At 46.0% G+C, this 12,827-nt stretch overlaps 1 protein-coding gene across 2 annotated transcripts in view; it reads left to right on the forward strand.

Moving 5' to 3' along the window:
* Positions 1–5,503: 5,503 nt before the first annotated feature.
* The window catches only part of LOC142151088 (very-long-chain 3-oxoacyl-CoA reductase-B-like), a 38,860-nt gene continuing 31,536 nt past the window's right edge, over positions 5,504–12,827 (forward strand). The window contains exon 1 of one of the 2 annotated variants that reach the window (XM_075206397.1): positions 5,504–5,524. The gene's annotated coding sequence lies outside the window, so the exon portion shown is untranslated. Of the gene's footprint in view, positions 5,525–6,370; positions 6,501–12,827 lie in introns of those variants that run through there. The other variant, XM_075206396.1, reaches the window with a different exon arrangement.

Here is a 12,827-nt window from a genome sequence, read left to right on the forward strand (position 1 = left end):
TTTGATTTGCATCACCATGTTACCTGTGTCTGTGTGTATATTCTTGTTCATTTTTGTTCTTTCTGTATCATGTTGTGTCATGGGTCACTGCTTTTGGTATGTTATGTACGGCGCTGCGGACCCTTTGTGGCGCCTTATAAATTAAAGATAATAATAATGATAATAATACCCTAAATTTTATTGATGTTGTGTAAAATAAAAAAAGATTTAAATACCCCCCAAAAAAAGTTTACCGGTCTCACACCTACACTACAGACGCCAATGCACCCTCACACCTGTCCCAATCTCCACTCTGAGCCCCACTCGCTCCTCTTGCTTCAGCTGTGCTCTCTTCTGATTACAATTTAAGCTTTTTAATGAGCAGGGCCCTTCATACCCTTTATTTTCATGTCTTCATTTATTTTGCCTTGTAGGTCCCTGTTTTTTATTGCTCCTATGGAGATGGGGGTGTCAGGGTTTTCTTTCCCTTCCCCCCCCCCATGGCAATAAAATGTCCATTCATGACTCTACATATTATAAAATGTAGGAGCACGTTTTAGATACTAAAGATATACAATTTACAATAATAACCATTTGCTTATCACACTAAGGGGGATATTCAATTGTCAGTGAGTTGTTTTTTTGAGCATGTTAAGTCATTTTAACGCTGATTTTTATCATTTTCGAGCGGGTAAACGTTACCCGCGATTCAATTCCATTTTTAAAGCTACGTTTTTTTTTCATCAAACAGTCCTCTCGCGCTCCAGTAGAAGAAGGTCTATTGAAAGTATAGGGTGTGCGAGAAGCAGCCTCGTTAAAAGCTATTCAATTGTATTTTAACACGGCGCGTTAAACAGGCAAATATGCTGCTTTATCTCGCGCCTCCTTGGGGTGTGTTAAAAATAAAAAACCTCTGAAAAGTATTTTAAATCATGTAAAAATGTTGAAAAAAAGTTAAACTTATGTTTATCACTAATGCCTAACTTGTGTAAGTTGATTTTCTTGTGAAAAATAATTGAAACTAAAAAAACACAAAGTAAATAAAAATAAAATCACTAATTAATTATATCTCTGTATGTTTTTGGTCCAAATATGAACGTAGTAATGTGTTTTGACATTGTATAGATGATTGTATGGTAAAAAAAATAGTTCAATAAAAAAATATGCTAAAAGAAAGTACCGTAATGTAGATATTATCAATGTGTAATGCAATCTTATGTATGGAAATGTATGCAAAACCTTTTTTTTGTGTTATACAGGACAGCGTTATAGCTCCCCTTCACTCCCGTAAAATCTCGCAAACACAATTTTTAACGTGCGGGGGCAGCGTTCCCTCTTTTTCAATTGAATTGCACAAGTTTTCCTGCTGGACTGACTCCAAACAATCGCTATTGGCGGCAAGATTTTTTTTTTTCTTTAACACGGCGGGGGAAAAAAATCTCGCTAACAATTGAATACCCCCTCCTAAGGCCCCCGATTTTTCTATAACATTTTTGAATATAACACGCAAAGGTTCGATGTTCAGCTCCACAGTGATTCTGGCCGGCAGCGGTTAGAGGAGTCTTACAGTGTGGGGTGGCTCTGTGCTTGAGTGAGCCGACTCGCACTTATGCACTAGGGGCCTGATTCATTAAAGAACTTAAATTAAGAAGTTTCTTATTTAAGTCTCCTGGAAAAAAGCATGTTACAATGCAAGGGGTGAAAATTAGTATTCTGTTTTGCACATAAGTTAAATACTGACTGTTTTTTTCATGTAACACACAAATACTTGATAGCTTATTTGTACACTGAAAATTAAAGTTGATATTTGTGTGCAACATGAAAAAACAGTCAGTATTTTATGTGCAAAACAGAAAACTAATTTGCACCCCTTGCATTGTAACATGGTTTTGTCCAGGAGACTGAAATAAGAAGTTTCTCAAGTTAAGATCCTTAATGAATCAGGTCCTAGAACTGGAAGCTTAACCTTGGGCTTCCAGATCCAGATTCTTAAATATGATTAATAAAGTTAAAAATAAGAGTATTGATAATGAATGGTTTATAGTGGCAATATTTGTGCTGCCTCTGTTCCTGGTAAATAGGTTTCCCCCATGATTCACATGCGATGGCTACCGCCGCGTCTTCACCAGCCGGGGCTTTGGTAAGTAGAGGGAACCCAAAATCGGGTGGAAATCTATCTAAGACCTTTCTTTCATTGATAAAAAAGACCACTAAATCCCCCTTTATTTTTCCAGTTATTGCTTTGTACCTGATCCTATCACTGAATCTTTCCCATATACAAATTAATGCTTGTTTTGGCTGTGATAACTTGTTGTCAGCCAGAGAGACAATGGGCTGGTGATACAAGCAGGATTTGAAGAAACTCAGATAAGTTATTCTAGGACACAAGAGGCGTAGAGAGAGGCAGAGAGTGATGGTTCACACAGTGTTTGTAATGAAAAATAACTTTATTCAACAATGTCATTTGTGTTCTTAAGCCTTTCACCCCCAAAGGCTTTCCTTACCTATATGTTTAACCTGTTTTTGGACTTTCTTGGGCTGGTCACATTACAACATCAGTGTCAGATATATGTTTATGTAGTTCCCACACTAATTATACCTTGTTATTATTATTATTATCATTTATTTGTTAGGCGCCACAAGATTTCCGCAGCGCCGTACACAGTACAAACAGTGGACTATACAGGGTGAAACAGTACAGAACAATAAACAAAAATACCAATACTTCAGAAACTCCAGGCAGGCTGATGCTATAAGCACGGAGCAGAACAACAGGTGAGGAGACGGGAGGGAAGAGGGCCCTGCTCATGTGAGCTTACATTCTAAGGGAGGGTAGACAGAACAGGCACAAGGGAAGCCAGAAGAGAGAAGGGAGAGCGGGTGGAGGAGGTGAGGTGGTTAAGTAGATGGTGGGTAGGCTTTGCGGAAGAGGTGAGTTTTCAGTGCACGTTTGAAGGAGCACTAGGTAGGAGAGAGACGGATGGAACAAGGGAGGTCATTCCAGTGAAGGGGGGCTGCACGGGAAAAGTCTTGGATTCTGGAGTGGGAAGAGGTGATAAGTTTTTTTTTAGTTTTGTTTTGTTTTTTCAGAAAAATACCATTAGTTTGCTTATACCTCCTGACAAGGCAAAGAAAAATCTACTCAAATTGTACAAAAAAAAAAAATGTTTTTCTAATTGAAATTGCAAGAAAGCAAACTAAAAGCAAATGTGTGTATCATTTTACTAAACACCACCAATACTTTGTGGTTCTTGCATTGGCATCGACTCACCACATCACAAAGGTTTTTATTATTCTTCCCTCTCCACCTTCATGTTGCCATCATCTATCGTCCCCCTGACCCTTCCTCTCAATTTCTTGATGACATTACTTCCTGGCCTTGCCATTTAATCTCTTTTGATCTTCCCACTATTATCATTGAGGATTTTAACATTCCTAACGACTGTCCTATTACTACTGCTACCTCTAAATTCTTCACTCTCACTTCCTCCCATGGCCTCTCCCAATGGACAACTTCCGTCACCCACCGTGATGGTCACTCCCAGGACCTAGTGTTCTCCTATCTCTGTGACATCTCCAATTTCTCCAATTCTGTCTTTCCCCTCACTGACCACAATCATCTTTCCTTTACCCTCTCTTTACTCCTTGCCCCACCTATCATGTCCCAATGCTGCTGTCCCTCTTTACAGGTCCACGCTCTATGTTGCCCTTGATACTGCAGCCCCCACCACCCTCCTTTGTCCCTGTCAATCTAAACCCCAACCCTGTTACTCCCCTCTTACTCATCTCCTCCAAAAGTGCTCCCGTTGTCCTGAACATGGAGGAGATCCAGCTCCATTTCTGACTTCACCCACTATAAATTCATCCTTTCCTCCTACTATTCTTCCCTCACTCTAGCTATACAAACCTATTTCATGTCCCTCATCTCCTCCCTGTCCAATAAACTTTGACGCCTTTTTGCTACCATTAATACTCTACTGTCATCATCATCAACATTATTTATATAGCGCCAGCAAATTCTGTAGCGCTTTACAATTGGGAACAAACATTAATTAAACAATACTGGGTAATATATACAAACAGAGAGCTAAGAGAACCCTGATCGCAAGCTCACAATCTATGGGACAATGGGAGTTTGAAACACAAGGGCACATCATATTGCACACTGGACCAGCTAGAATGCAAAGGTAAATGTATTGAGTGGGTTCTGTGTGTAGCATTGTTGGTCAGAGGGTTGTTGTCTTATGTTAGCTTTGTAGAGGACCGTTATGGGGTACCCTAGGGAGATTAAGATGCTGGTTGAGGAATATTATAAGCTTGTCTGAAGAGGTGGGTTTTCAGGTGGGGTTAGAATGATGAGAGATTGGAAGTATGTTTGTTTTGCAGTGTCCAGAGCATTTCTATAGGAGTGGTAGATATCAGTTTATGTGATGGAATCATTAGAGGTACAAGATTTACGCCAGTGATGTTCTGCTTTGCGAGAAAGTTTTTGTAGAGTTTGTGTTACTTTAGTGTGCCGCGGTTGGCAACGAAGTCTACGTGGAGTATGTAGTGTCGCTGGAGCCACTTGATCATGGGCAGTTGCTAGGGTTTGGTGAAAATGGGGTACTGCCCGATCAGGGTAGGAGAATGTAGAGATTGGGTAGAGAAGGTGTTGGAGAGAGGTGGAAAACTGTTGAAGATCAATAGAGTTGATATTCCTGCGGTTGTGAGGAGGCTTGGAAGAGTTTGACACTAGGAAGGGTAAAGAACTGGGGGTGAGCGAGTAGCTAATAAGGTGATGATCCGAGAGGGGGAAAGGAGTGATAAGGAAATCAGAAACTGAGCATAGTCTAGAGAAAACAAGATCAAGACAGTGGCCATCCTGATGAGTAGCGGATTCAATCCACTGGGAGAGGTCAAGTGAGGAGGTTAGAGAGAGAAGTTTGGAAGCAGCATTGGAACGTGGATTAGAAATAGGGATGTTGAAATCACCCATGATGATGGTGGGGATATCAGTAGATAAGAAGTGAGGGAGCCATGCAGAGAAGTGTTCAAGAAATTGTTGGTGTGGACCAGGGGGGCAATAGATGACAGCAACACGCATAGAGAACGGGTTAAAAATCCTAACAGCATGTACTTCAAAAGATGTGAACGTGAGCGATGGGACACTTGGTAGAACTGTGAATGTGCACTGTGGGGAGAGAAGTAGTCCAAACCCCCTACTTGTCGGCCTCCCGGTCTTGGGGTGTGGGTGAAATGGAGACCACCATGTTAAAAGGGCTGCAGGTGAGGCAGTGTCTGGATGAGTGAGCCATGTTTCTGTTATTGCTAAAAGATTTAGGTTGTTTGAGAGGAAGAGATTGTGTACGGAGGTAAGTTTGATATAAACAGAGTGTGCATTCCAAAGGGCACATTTAATGGACTTTGGAAGAGAGGGGAGACAGGTCATGCGTTTGAGGTTTGCTGGATTTCTGTAGTGTTCAGATATATGCATGTGGGAGAAGTGAGGAACACCTGGATTAGGTGATATATCACCAGCTAATAGAAGCAGGGATAAAGAAAGGTAGGAAAGATGATTAAAAGATGTTTGTCCTTTTAGTTTCTGATGACAGGGTGAGGCTGTTAAAGTTATTGAATTTTAATAGGAAAAGAGTTCATCAGTGTTAACTAGACTCAAAATAGTGATCAACGCACGGTGAACTAAAGCATACAATATGGCACTGAATAAATAAATGCACGTGTAGATGTTTATAGCCCTTTTCTGATAATATGGCAAAAATAGAGGGTCAGTAATGTTCCAATTTGGTCTTACCCTGCTCTTTCCCTGTATTCACTTGAAGTATCCTCTCCACGGTGACAGCGGAGTGCTGATTTCCCAATCTGAGGCACGGTATGGAAAAAAGAATACAAGTTATTCCAGATGATGTTCGGCTGTGAGTACAGCTCGTGCCGTCTGCAGTGGAACGCAGGTGAACCGCACAGTTCCTTCTGTCACTTCCTGTATGGACGGATGCCCGGATAGTGCAATCAAGGATGCAAAGCTGCAATAGTGCAGAATGATGAAAAAATGTAAGTTACCCAACGCGTTTCGTCCATTGGGACTTTCTCAAGGATAATCCTGGCTGTAGCAGATTGCCTTTTATAGTCGAAATTTCGACCAACTTTATTGATAAAATAGTGTTTTGACACACAATATAAAATTTCGACTATAAAAGGCAATCTGCTACAACCAGAATTATCCTTGAGAAAGTCCCAATGGACGAAACGCGTCGGGTAACTTACATTTTTTCATCATTCTGCACTATTGCAGCTTTGCATCCTTGATTGCACTATCCGGGCATCCATCCATACAGGAAGTGACAGAAGGAACTGTGCGGTTCACCTGCGTTCCACTGCAGACGGCACGAGCTGTACTCACAGCCGAACACCATCTGGAATAACTTGTATTCTTTTTTCCATACCGTGCCTCAGATTGGGAAATCAGCACTCCGCTGTCACTGTGGAGAGGATACTTCAAGTGAATACAGGGAAAGAGCAGGGTAAGACCAAATTGGAACATTACTGACCCTCTATTTTTGCCATATTATCAGAAAAGGGCAATAAACATCTACACGTGCATTTATTTATTCAGTGCCATATTGTATGCTTTAGTTCACCGTGCGCTGATCACTATTTTGAGTATTGTATGCATATATGTTTTTTTCAGCAGCAGGAGTTCTTGCATTAAGAGAAGCGCCGATAATTCCACCTTGCTTTTATAGTGTTAACTAGAGGTGACTGAAGTAATGAAGGGGCAATGTGGACAGAGGTGTGTGTTGCAGGATGGGTGAGGGATGATATAGTCCTAAAGATAATGCCATGAAAAGAGAGAAAGAAAAATATTTTGGCAAGCATTGGGATTTATGAGTAAAACAGCAAAAAATTAGGGAAATAAAAGAATCACCAAATTGCAATGTCCTGTGTAATCAGATAAGTAGTGCAGAGTGTGGTGGTCGAGTACTGACGCTATTCCCTCTGGGTTAACTTTAATCGCAGAGGTACCGCTAACGCTGAATGTCACACCTTCAATATCAATAAATCAACTCTTAGGTAAATCACATAACATTAACATCATCTAAAACATTTGGTGCACCAATATTATCCCCGTTACCATATTTTCCACTCAGTCCTGGGCTGACCTGTGCACAGGAATTTGGTAGTGTTCCAATGTCCTGCAGAGGTTTCCAGAAGGGTTAAGTATTATAGTAGAAAGCAGGGCTGTTGCTCAGTTCAGCCACAAGATGGCGCTGTTCCCTCAACAGTCAATGAATCTATATTAGCACGTTTGCTCTGCAACAGGGGATAGTGTCCAGATATCAGCAACACATAGGATATAGCTTAATTGTTCCCTGCAGCCTGTGTAAAGGTATGATCTGGGGGAAAAACTCTCACAATCCTTCCTTGTACAAGAATGCAATGGCAGTTTTGGGTAGATTCTCTCATCACTCTTCCCTCTGACACTGGGGTGTGTGCAATATACTGCAGGCTAGGGTTTTACCTTGAGAGGGTTCTGTAGTTAGTAGAGACTGTCTTTGGCGCCCCACTGCGTGTCCCCAGCTGTTCTCTGTCCGCTTTGCTGGAAATGTCACCAGTTCTGGCAGCAGCTTATCTTCTCTCTGCTCGGCTGCACCTCAGCCCCCCTTGTTCCTTCTACCATGCTGCTCTCTCTTTCTCCTCCTTCCTGCACATCCTCTTCCTGTTACTCCCCCAGACAATCAGGGCCTTCATCCTCCTCCTGTCAATTACTCCTGGGCACAAGTTTTCAGGAGCACAATTAACCCCTTGTAGCCCTGCATTTTAACAGAGCTTATGCACTCCTCTGTGCTGTTCAACTGCGCTTTGGGGCACCACCCAGAGTGAGGCTGCAACAGGGGCGGGCTGGGCCGGGGGGCAGGGGGGCATTGGCCCCTGGGCCGCTTAGAATTACATATTTTAGGGCCGGGGGGTAGGTCGGCCGGCCGCCCCCCCCCGGAAGCAATATAATGCCCAAAAATGTACAACAAGAAGAGATTTTACGCTCTTCTGAAGCAGCTCCTCAAAGTGCGCAACTGAAGTGACTTCTGACAGCGCTGCCATGTTGCCGGGAACCAGGAGACAGACGAGCGCCGAGCGATGGATCAGAGACTAGAGGTGTGATGCGGCCGCACAGGTGGCCGCATCACATGACACGTGATGCACTGTGTCGTCAATGACGCGGCCGCATCACGTGTCATGTGATGCGGCCGCCTGTGCGGCGTGCGCCCCCCGGGCTGGCATCTGCCAGCCCGCGCCTGGGCTGCAGTAGATGTAGTTTATTCCTGGATGTCTGGATAGTATATTATTATTATTATTATTATTATTATTAATATTTATTTATAAGGCGCCACACAGAGACAAACAAAATTACAATACAATGGGAGACAGTACAGTAAACACAGCAACTCAGTAAGCTCAATGCACAGCTAGAGAGGGCGGGGAAGGGGGAGGGAGGATCCGCAAACGACGGGGCCCAAGAAGGAGGGCGCGGAAGACAGGGAGACCCCCAGGGGGAAGGAGGGAGCGAGAGTGGATGTGGGGTGGAGGACCCTCGAGGAGGAGGGCTAAGTAGCTGGAGAGCAGAGTTAGAAGTGGTGGAAACAGGAGGAGAGATGGCCCTGTTCAGAGGAGCGTACAATCTAAGGGGAGGGGTGGACAGATAGAGAGACGCAGGGGAGAGAGGGAGAGTAGGGGGACAGAGGCAGAAGATAAGGTAGGAAGTTAAGTAGGAGACAGAAAGGCTTTAAGAAAAAGGTGGGTTTTTAGGGCCCGTTTGAAACTGGACAGATTAGGGAAAGTTCTGATGGAGGGAGGGAGCTTGTTCCAGTGGAGGGGGGCAGTGCGGGTGAAGTCTTGGATACGCGCGTGGGAGGAGGTTATAAGGGGGGGAAGAGAGGCGACGGTCAGAGGCAGAACGGAGAGGGCGGGATGGAGCATGAATAGAGAGGAGGGTGGAGATGTAGGGCGCAGTGGAGTTGGCGAGGGCCTTGTAGGTGAGAGTGAGGAGCTTTAAGAGGATTCTGAAGGGGAATGGGAGCCAGTGAAGGGCTAGGTAGAGGGGGGAGACAAAAGAGGAGCGGCGAGAGAGGAAAATAAGCCTAGCTGCAGCGTTAAGGACGGATCGAAGGGGATCGAGATGAGAGTGGGGGAGGCCAGTGAGGAGGAGGTTGCAGAAGTCCAGGCGGGAGATGATCAGAGAGTGGATAAGGCATTTGGTGGCATCTTGGGAGAGGAAGGGCCGGATGCGAGCAATGTTGCGCAGCTGGAAACGGCAGGATTTAGCAAGAGAGAGGATGTGGGGGCCAAAGGAGAGAGAGGAGTCGAGGATGACACCAAGGCAGCGAAGTTGGGGGACAGGGGAGATAGAGGTGTTGTCGACAGTGATGGAGAGGTCAGAAGGGGATGGGGTATGAGAGGGAGGAAAAACTATGAGCTCAGTTTTGGCAAGGTTAAGTTTGAGGAATCGAGAGGACATCCAGGAGGAGATGGCAGAGAGGCAGGCGGACACCCTAGAGAGGAGGGAGGGAGAGAGATCAGGAGAGGAGAGGTATAGTTGAGTGTCGTCAGCGTAAAGGTGGTAGCTGAAGCCGAAGGAGCTGATGAGTTCACCCAGGGAGGAGGTGTATAGAGAGAAGAGTAAGGGTCCCAGAACAGAGCCCTGAGGGACCCCGACTGGAAGGGTGGATGGGGGGGAGAGAGACCCAGAGGTGGTGACAGAGAAGGATCGGTGAGTAAGGTAAGAGGTGAACCAGGACAGGACTGGGCCGGAGAGGCCGAAAGACTGGAGGGTGTGAAGGAGGAGGGAGTGGTCAACGGTGTCAAAGGCTGCAGAGAGGTCAAGGAGGATGAGAAGGGAGAAGTGGCCCCTGGCTTTAGCAGAGAGGAGGTCATTGGTGACTTTAGCCAGGGCAGTTTGAGTGGAGTGGAGGGGCGGAAACCAGACTGGAGAGGATCAAGGAGGGAGTATTCAGAAAGGTAGGAGGTGAGACGGCTGCAGACGAGAATCTCAAGAATTTTGGAGGCAAAAGGGAGAAGAGATATGGGGCGATAGTTCGAGAGAGAAGTGGGGTCGAGATTAGGTTTCTTAAGGAAGGCGGATACGAGAGCATGTTTGAAGTAGGAGGGGAAGATGCCAGTGGAGAGGGAGAGATTAAAGAGGTGAGCGAGGTGGGAGCAGGTGGTGGGGGAAAGGGAGCGAAGAAGGTGGGAGGGGATGGGATCCAGGGGACAGGTAGTGGGGAGGGGGAGGATGAAATGAGAGAGTGGACTTCCTCGCCGGTGGTGGGACAGAAGGAGTGGAGGGGAAGGTGGTTGGGGGGGAGGACAGAAGAGTGGGAGGGGTGGAAGAGAGAGTGGAGGAGGAGATTTCAAGTCGGATGGCCTCGATTTTAGAGGAGAAAAAGGAGGCAAAATCGGAGGCAGTCAGGGAGGAGGGGGTGGGGGGAGGGGAGGGGGCCAGGAGAGTGCTGAAGGTGGCAAAGAGGTGGCGGGGGTTAGAGGACTGGGAAGAGATGAGGGATTTAAAGAAAGATTGTTTAACGAGTGAGAGGGCAGAGCTGTAGGATGAAAGGATGAATTTAAAGTGGAGGAAGTCAGCCAGGGAGCGGGATTTTCTCCAGTGATGTTCGGCGGAACGGGAGCATTTTTGGAGGAAGCGGGTAAATTTTGAATGCCAGGGTTGGGGTTTGGAGCAGCGGGGGTGGACGGAGTGGGCAGGGGCGACCGCATCCAGAGCAGAGGTGAGGGTGTGATTGTAGAGGGAGACCGCCTGGTTGGGGCAGGCCTGGGAGGAAAGGGGAGAAAGGAGGGTATCGAGAGAGGAGGACAGAGAGGCAGGGTCAAGAGCGTCGAGGTTGCGTATGGACAGAGTAGGTTTGGGCAGGGGGAGGGGAGCAGGAGAAGAGGAGAGAGAGAAGGAGAGGAGATGGTGGTCGGATAGAGGAAAGGGAGAGATGGAGAAGTCGGAGAGATTACATAGGTAGGAGAAGACAAGATCAAGGGAGTGACCAAGGCAGTGGGTAGAGGAGGAGGTCCATTGGGTGAGCCCAAGGGAGGAAGAGAGGGTGAGCAGTTTGCTGGAAGCAGGGTAGGTGGGGTTGTCGATGGGGATGTTAAAGTCACCGAGAATGATCGAGGGGAGATCGGAGGAGAGGTAGTGAGGAAGCCAGCTAGCAAAGTTGTCAAGGAAGAGGGAGGTGGGGCCAGGGGGGGCGGTAGATGACAGTGACGCGGAGGTGGATAGGGTAGAAGGGGCGGATGGAGTGAGCTTCAAAAGAGGAGAAGGAGAGGGAGGGTTCAGGGCGGGCACCAGGCCTGGCGGAGTGGGTGAAGGAGAGGCCACCATAGGAGAGGGCAGCGGGGGAAGTAGTATCAGAATCGGAGAGCCAGGTTTCAGTAACGGCAAGAAGGTTAAAGGAGTTGGATAGAAAGAGGTCGTGGATAGCAGTCAGCTTGTTGCGGATGGATCTGGCATTCCAGAGGGCACAGAAGAAAAGGGGAGAGGAGAGGGGGGAAATGGGGATGAGGTTAGTAAGATGAGCAGCGCGCGGGGGATGGTGGGGAGGAACGGGAGAGGTAGGGCGGGGGGAGAGTATGGGTATGGAGTGAGAGCGGGGAGGCATAGTAGGGAGAGAGAGTAACAGAACAGTGAGATAGTGAGGACAGTGAAAAACAGGTAAGAACAATGGCAGGAAGACAATGAAAAGGTGGCAGACAATAACGAATTAGGGCGTGGAGGGCATGGAACAACAGTACAGTGAGATAATAAGGACAATGAAAACAGGTAAGAATGATAGCAGAACAGTAAGATAGTAAGGACAGCGGATAACAGGTAAGAATAAGCAGGGAGACAATAGCAAGATGGAGGACAATAACCAATTAGGGCGTGGAAGGCAAGGAATAATAGAAGGAGAGGTAATAAGGACAATGGAAATAGGCAAGAATAATAACAGGTAAAAGTAGTTGCTGGTAAATATAAAATCAGGAAAAACAAGATAAAGGCATATAAATAGTAGAATAATAACAGGTAAAAAGTAGTTACTTGTAAATGTACAATCAGGAAAAACAAAATAATGGCATATAAAATAATGTTTTATATGCAGTTGATGCAGTTAAGCCAGGGATTCAGCAGGAGAAGGGTTAATTGACAAGCCGGGTCGGTACACAGTAGATCAGTTGCTGCAGATAAGCCAGGGATTCAGCAGGAGAAGGGTTAACTGACAAGCCGGGTCGGTACACAGTAGATCAGTAGATGCAGATAAGCCAGGGACTCAGCAGGAGAAGGGTTAATTGACAAGCCGGGTCGGTACACAGTAGATCAGTTGATGCAAATAAGCCAGGGATTCAGCAGGGGAAGGGTTAACTGACAAGCCGGGTCGGTACACAGTAGATCAATTGATGTAGATAAGCCAGGGATTCAGCAGAAGGGTTAATTGACAAGCCGGGTCGGTACACAGTAGATCAGTTGATGCAGATAAGCCAGGGACTCAGCAATAGTAATAGCAGTAATAGCAATAGGGACTCAGTATAGAGTAATGTTGTGGGAGCCATGTGGGGGAGTTGGAGAAAGTGTACTAAAGAACATGTGATTGAGTAGCTTGCAGAGTCATGAGAGAGGAGAGTGGTTCAAAGTCAGTATCATTTCTTCCTACATGTGATGGCAGACAAAGCCTTGGGTAGAACTGAAAGTACAATAATCAAATAGAGGACTGAAATAGCTGTAGCTTGGGTAGGGAGTGGCTGAGCAAGTAGTACAGCAGGCTGAATAAACAGAGGGGGGAAATAAACTGACAGATAAAACAAACTTTCATGAG

This window comes from Mixophyes fleayi, chromosome 4, assembly GCF_038048845.1.
Source record: "Mixophyes fleayi isolate aMixFle1 chromosome 4, aMixFle1.hap1, whole genome shotgun sequence".
NCBI lineage: Eukaryota > Metazoa > Chordata > Amphibia > Anura > Limnodynastidae > Mixophyes > Mixophyes fleayi.